Raw genomic sequence first — 7,345 nt, 5'->3', positions numbered from 1 at the left:
CATTATTGCTTGGGGTCAGCAGAGCTCCGTGTCCTGGGCAGAGGAATATGAGACAGGAGACAATGTCCTTACATTCAGATGTTCAGATACCCATCAGAATATTACAGAGAAACCACAGAAAGCTCAGGAGTTCAGGGAGACCCCCCTAGGATAGGAGTCACAGCCCGTTCTCTGCAAGCTTCTGTTCCCGGTGACCTACAAGGCCCTGCATGATCTCCATACTGCCCGAGTCAACATTTCTCACTTCATCTTTGTGCCACCCCTTTCACGCACTAAGTTCAGACACACTGACCTTCTTTCTTTTCCTCTCTCCTATCTCAGGGTCTTCACATTTGCAGTCAATTCTGCCTGAAAGAATTGCTGTTCACCCAGACCATCCTCCCATAGCTGGCTCATTTCCATCATTCAGATCTCATCTCAGAAGCCTCTGGCCAGGCACAGTGGCTCATGTCTATAATTCCCAGCACTTTGGGAGGCCGAGGCAGGCGGATCACGAAGTCAGGAGATTGAGACCATCCTGGCTGACACGGTGAAACCCCGTCTCTACTAAAAATACAAAAAATTAACCGAGTGTGGTGGCGGGTGCCTGTAGTCCCAGCTACTCGGAGGCTGAGGCAGAATTGCTTGAACCCGGGAGGTGGAGGTTGCAGTAAACTGAGATCCTGCCACTGCAGTCCAACCTAGGCAACAGAGCAAAACCCTGTCTCTAAATAAACAAATAAATAAATAAAAAAATAAGAAGCCTCTGCTCGGAGAGGCTGCCCAAACCATGCCAGTTGAAATAGACACATACACCCAGTAAGAGAAAATAAAAAATCTCAGGACCTCACACTCATTATGCCCAAGAAAATGTTAAGCCTGGAGACTGAGTGACCCAACACTGCCATCTTTTTCCCAAATGATTAGCTGTCACTCCACAGCCTTGTGTCAAAGTGTTATCCATTAGCCAGATCCCCACAGAAAGGCAAAAGGCCTCTAGCATCTCCAGATGCTTTTGAAAACTTTCAAGATGCATATCCTCCCAGAAGACAAGGACATGTCAATTACAACTTTAGGGCTGCAATCTAAGTGTAGTTCCTAAAACTAAAGTCTATTAGATTTCACAGTGATACTGCTTATCTTTGCAGGTACAGAACAAAGACAAGATTAGACCAATCATTCTTTCACTTACCACACCTCCCTTCCTACATTCCTTTCCCCCTTTGAGAAAGTATATAAATACTAAGCCTCCTGGGGGGAAAAAAAAAAAAAAACTTTCTGGAAAAGACAGCCGCAGATGCGACTGTGACTTGTGTTTTTCCTAGGCATACCCTCAAGCTCTGGCTTAATAAACCTTGATTGATTGAGACTCTTGCCTCAGTCACTCATTTCAGTTAACATGCCACTCCTACCATTACAATTACACTGCATTTATCTGCTTCTTAGTACTTATTGTAACTTAAATTTGTTTGTTGTTTATTGTCATTTATCATAACTAACTTGTACTTTCCATAAAACCAGTGATTTTTGTCTGTCTTTTCAACATAGTATTCTGAACCTAGAATAGTGCCTGGCACTTAAAAGGTCCTTGGCAAATATCAAACAAGTGAACAAAGGATATAGACACAGCATCTGATGACAAGGAACCTTCAGTCTGAGGAGGGAGACACAGCCTTTCTTGGTCTGTTTTCTACTGCTCTAACAATATCTGAGGCTGAGTAACTTATAATAAATAGAAATGTATTTGGTTCATGATTCTGGAGGCTTGGAAGTCCAGGATTGAGGGGCCACATCTGGTAAGGATCTTCCTGCTGCATCATCATATGGAAGAGAGGAAAAGAGAGTGAGAGGTCCGCAAGAGAGGGCTGAACTTGCTCTTCTAACAAATCCACTCTCACAATAATAAAATCAATCCATTACAAGGGCAGAGCCTTCATCACCTAATCACCTCTTAAAGGTCTACCTTCCAACTCTGTTACATTGAGAATTAAGTTGCCACTTGCCTTTCTGGGGGAAACACTCAAACCTTAGCATTCTACCCGTGGACCCCAAAATTCATGTCTTTTTCACATGTAAAATACATTCAATCCATCCCAATACCTTAAAAGTCTTAACTTGTTCTAGTATCAACTCAATATTCAAAAGTTCAAAATCTCATCTAAGTCAGATACAGATGAGATCAAGGCATGATTCATCCTGAGGCAAATTTTTCTCTACCTGTCAGTCTATGAAATTAAACAAGTTGTCTACTTCTAAAATACTGTGATGAAACAGACATAGGATAGACATTCCCATCCTAAAAGGGAGAAATAGCCAAGAAGAAAGGCCTACAGTCCTAGGGTCTTGGGCGTTACCCCACTCCCATGGCTTCACTAGGCATTGCCCAAGCTTGGTCTCTCCAAAGTAGCTCTATCCCTGCAACAGGTCTCTGCCTGGGTCTCCAGGCTGTTCACGGCATCCTTTGAAATCCCGATGGAGGCTGCCATGGCTGCAGCTCTTGCATTCTGCATGCCTGTAGTGTCATCATCATGTGGACAATGCCAAAATTTATGGCTTACACTTTCCAGAGTTGGCAGGTCGAGGTTCACCTGGATAAGCTTAAGCCATGGCTAAGGTGGCTAAGGGGCACTATGCTAGAATTTGGGGAACACAGCCCCAAGACAGTGCAGGGGAACAAACGCTGAAGTCCTGCAAATGCCTGCCTGAAAACTTTGCCCTTATGGTCCTGCTCTGGGCCTGTGATGAGAGGGAAAGCTTCAAAGCTCTGAAATGCCTTTGGGGTCTTTCTCTCATCGCCTCGATAAATAGTACTTGGCTCCCTTCTATCCACCTTAATTGCTTTAGCAAATGGTCACTTGGCCACACCTTTGATTTGTTCTTCTAAATATGCCTTTTCACTGTTTTTTTGTTTTGTTTTTCTTGAGATGGAGTCCCGCTCTTTCACCCAGGCTAGAGTTCAGTGGCACAATCGTGGCACACTGCAACCTCTGCCTCCCGGATTCAAGCGATTCGCCTGCCTTAGCCTCCCGAGTAGCTGGGATTACAGGTGGATGCCACCATGCCGGGCTAATTTTTGTGTTTTTAGTAGAGATGGGGTTTCACCATATTGGTCAGTCTGGTCTCAAACTCCTGACCTCATGATCCGCCTGCCTTGACCTCCCAAAGTTCTGGGATTATAGGTGTGAGCCACTGAGCTAGGCTGCCTTTTCACTCTTTACGTGCCCAGACTTCAGATTTTCCAACTCTTTCTGCTCTGCTTCCCTTTTACTTAAAATTCTGTCTTTAAATCATTTTGCTTCTCTTGCATCTTACCAGGTGCATTTAGAAGTAGCCATGCAGCTCCTTTAATATTTTGCTTAGAAATTTCTTCCTCCAGTTATCCTAGTTCATCCCTCCGAAATTCTGCCTTTGATAAAGTCCCTGGGCATGGATACAATTCGGCCAAGTTATTTGCCACCTCATAACAAGGAGGGCCTTTACACCGGTTTCCAATAAGATATTCCTCTTTTCCATCCGAAACCTCATCAGAATGGCCTTTACTGCCCATATTTCTATCAACATTCTGATCACAACCACTTAGGTAATCTCTAAGAAGATTCTGGCTTTCCTGAGGTCTTTTCTTCTTCTGCAACAGCACCAGAATTGCCCATTATGGTCCATTCACAGCCTTTTTTCTAACCTGCTTCTCCAGGTTCTTCCAGCTTCTGCTGATTATCCAGTTCCAAAGCTGCTTTCACATTTACAGACATTTGTTATAGAAACAGTCCCAATTCTCAGTACCAGTGCTCAGTCTTAGTCTGTTTTCTGCTCCTATAGCAGAGTACTTGAGACTGGGTGATTTGTAATAAACAGAGATTTATTTGGCTCATAGTTTTGTAGTTGGGAAATCCAAGAGCCAGGGAGCACCTAGTGAGGATCTTCTTGCTGCATCATCCCACGGCACAAGGTCAAAGAAAGAGGGTAAAGGAGGAAGAGAGGGCTGGAATCACTTTTGTAATAAACCTACTCCCATGATATCATGCCAGATTAAGTCAGCTTAGTTGTACTAATTCTGACCAGGGCTGAGGGGTTTCACAATGACTCAGTGGCCAATTAAATGCTTTTCAATTCATGGTTCATTGTGAAGCTTTCACACAACCATGCAAATATATTCAACACATATGCAGGCAGTGATAAGAGAGAGGGGAACAAACCCTAGGGAGAGCCCAGCACATTGACAGATGAACTGGAGGGTGGGGTGGGGCAGAGCTGCTTCCACAGGTATCTCACCATGGTTAGTTTCTTTGCCGTTTTTATGGCCCTCTGAAGGAATGTCCATGATCATTATCTCAGCTGTGTTTTGGCTTCACTTTCTCCTCTAGTGGACCTAGTCTAACCCGCTAAAATCAGGGCTAATCAAACTGGACTTGATCAGATGTGAGCAGTGAGTATAATTAGCAACCAGCCCCACAGATCTACCTCCACTGTTTCAGATATGCCTATCTGACCATTCCTTTGTGCAGTATAAAGACTTATCTACCTCTTGATTGGAGAAAAGAGTTGTTACAGGCCATTTTTCTCTTTGCTTGGAGCCCCTCTCCCCTCTTTGCTGCCCTCTCAGGTCCTTGCTTCCCATCTCTTTCATCTATATTCATCTTTACAGAATCTAGGGCCACTGCAGCGGCAGTCTGTGAGCAGCACCTACCTGGAGTTGTGCAGTGTACAACCCGTGTAGCTGAATGCAGCAGCCCTGATAGACTCCCGGATTCAGGGCTAAAAGGGATCACAGAAGGGCTAGAGCATATTCTCTCAACTTAAAAATGAGGAAATTGCCAGGCACAGTGGCTCACACCTGTAATCCAAGCACTTTGGGAGGCGGAAGCGGGTGGATCACCTGAGGTCAGAAGTTCAAGACCAGCCTGGCCAAGATGGCAAAACCCCATCTCTACTAAAAATACAAAATTTAGCCAGGCATGGTGGTGAGTGCCTGTAATTCCAGCTACTCAGAAGGCTGAGGCAGGAGAATCACTTAAACCCAGTAGGCAGAGGTTGCAGTGAGCTGAGATCACGCCACTGCTCTCCAGCCTGGGTGACAGAGCAAAACTCTGTCTCAAAAAAAAAAAAGAGTAAATTGAGGTTCCAGGTGGAGAGGAGACTTTTCCAAGGTCATGCCACAGTGATTCAGTGATTTAATGACATGACTGGGATGTGAACCTGCAACTCTTGGCTCCTCAGGCAGCACCATTGTTTATCCACTCCCTCTTTTTTTTTTTTTTTTTTTTTTTGAGACAGAGTCTCACTGTCGCCCAGGCTGGAGTGCAGTGGTGCGATCTCAGCTCACTGCAACCTCCACCTCCCGGGTTCAAGCGATTCTCCTCCCTCAACCTCCTGAGTAGCTAGGACTACAGGTGCTCACCACCACACCAGGTTAATTTTTTTGTATTTTTAGTAGAGATGGGGTTTCACCGTGTTAGACAGGAAGGCCTCGATCTCCTGAACTCATGATCCGCCTGCCTCATCCTCCCAAAGTGCTACGATTACAGACGTGAGGCACCACGACTGGCCTCCACTCCCTCCTCCTAAGGCTGTCTAATTTTCCCTACTCCCTTTCTTTACCCTGCAATGTACTTTGTGATCTCTGTCCTGGTTTGGTGCCCATATTCAGACTTAGTAGATGCCATGCCTTGGGGTCTTCCTAAGGAAGACATACAACCAAGCCGTGCCGCCAGTCATGGGTCCACCCCAGAGTGGGGACCCCCTGAGGCCTGGGGCCTTACAAAAGTTGGTAACAGGGTAAAATGCAATGACAGGGGTGGAAAGACCCCCACGCTTACCCCGGCAGAGTAAAAAGTGCAGATGTCAGACACTCTTGAGCAGACGCTGCAGCTCTACTTCACATTAAGGGCTTGACCTCAGGCAGTTTACTTCATTTTCCTGGGCTCCAGGTTTTTCAACTACAAAAAGAGATAAAAAATAACCCTCATGTCCCCCCCGCCCCACCCCAGCTTGCAATTTAGTGAGAATTAAATCAGGTGATGTACACGTAATGGGCCCAGCTTAGCACGAGGCACGCAGGCCCACACTGTGGCTGCACCTGGCCCTCTGAGATACTCTCTCCTCCCCGAAGACTTCGGCAGCCTGCATTCTGCATATGCATTGTGGCTCTTCCCTGTGGAAGCCCTTTTAAGGCAGGAACTGTTCCTGGGAAAAGATAAAATCCTTGGCACAGCTAAGCCATTACCAGAAATGTTTAACCAGTCCGTGTTCACAGGCGGGAGGACATGCATGAAAGCGTTTTATCTTCCTCCCACAAAGGGAGAGCGGAGCTTCGCACAGGGCTGAGATGAAGGCTTGATTTTTTAAAATAGACGTTTAGGATTCTACTGATGCTTTGCTAACTCCCAGTCAAATCACAACATCAAGGAAAGAAAAACTCCATTTTCTGCAAAGATGTTGAAATGGCCCTTTCCAATTAGGCAATGGGCTCCGGGAGGGGGATCTCAGACAGGCAGCCAAAAGCCGTCTCTGCTCATCTGTGCATTCAGGGATCTCTGAGCCCGGGGCACCACACTAGTAGTCACTCCAAGTGGACTCTGCATGTCCTAAGGCAGGGGAGAGGCCTCTGAGTGACATCTTGCCCTCTCCCACCAGGTTGTTCTGGGATGTCCCTGGAGAGTATATGTGTCTCGTTAGTTACTAGTCAGTTATGTGTTTTACATATATTGATTAGTCTGAACATCTACCTTGATTAGCAAAGACCATGACTCTCATAAAATTGCCCGCATGTCATATGTGAAAACACCACCATTTACTTGCAATGCTGCCCTCCCAGTCAATGCTTTAACTACTTTTTATGTATTAACTCATTTAATCTTGACATATCTGTGGTGGCTTCAAGAATGGCCACAAATTCTTTGTATTCCTGCCATGGAGAGGTGTGGGTCTCAGTCATCTTGCCTTGAATCCAGGCAAGCTCTGGGTCTGCTTTGACCAGTAGAATGTGGCAGGAATGATGCTGTGGCCCAGGCCTTAAAAGATGTTGCCACTCCCATCTCCTGGCATGCTCTCTTTGGGAGCCCTGGGATACTGCATAAAAAGCCTATCGGCTGGGCACGGTGGCTCATGCCTGTAATCCCAGCACTTTGGGAAGCTGAGGCAGGTGTATCACAAGGTCAGGAGTTTGAGACTAGCCTGGCCAACATGGTGAAACCCCCTGTCTGCTAAAAAATACAAAAAGTAGCCAGGTGTGGTGGCATATGCCTGTAGTCCCAGCTACTCAGGAGGTTGAGGCAGGAGAATCGCTTTAACCTGGGAGGTGGAGATTGCAGTAAGCCAAGATCACACCACTGCACTCCAGCCTGGGCGACAGAACAAGACTCCGTCTCAA

The 7,345-nt window shown here is 46.1% G+C and overlaps 1 long non-coding RNA gene across 1 annotated transcript; it reads right to left on the bottom strand.

The window, feature by feature from the left end:
• Positions 1-1,434: 1,434 nt before the first annotated feature.
• On the bottom strand, positions 1,435-6,096 carry LOC105513385. Its single transcript, XR_001002015.1, has 2 exons — positions 5,793-6,096; positions 1,435-1,790 (listed from the first exon to the last, which is right to left on the bottom strand). It is a non-coding gene; the product is annotated as an uncharacterized LOC105513385 (long non-coding RNA).
• Between the last annotated feature and the right edge of the window lie 1,249 nt (positions 6,097-7,345).

This window comes from Colobus angolensis, unplaced genomic scaffold (genome assembly GCF_000951035.1).
Source record: "Colobus angolensis palliatus isolate OR3802 unplaced genomic scaffold, Cang.pa_1.0 Scaffold105, whole genome shotgun sequence".
In the NCBI taxonomy this organism is placed as follows: domain Eukaryota; kingdom Metazoa; phylum Chordata; class Mammalia; order Primates; family Cercopithecidae; genus Colobus; species Colobus angolensis.
Note: the sequence above shows the minus strand (reverse complement) of the source record. Positions and strands in the feature narration are given on the sequence as shown.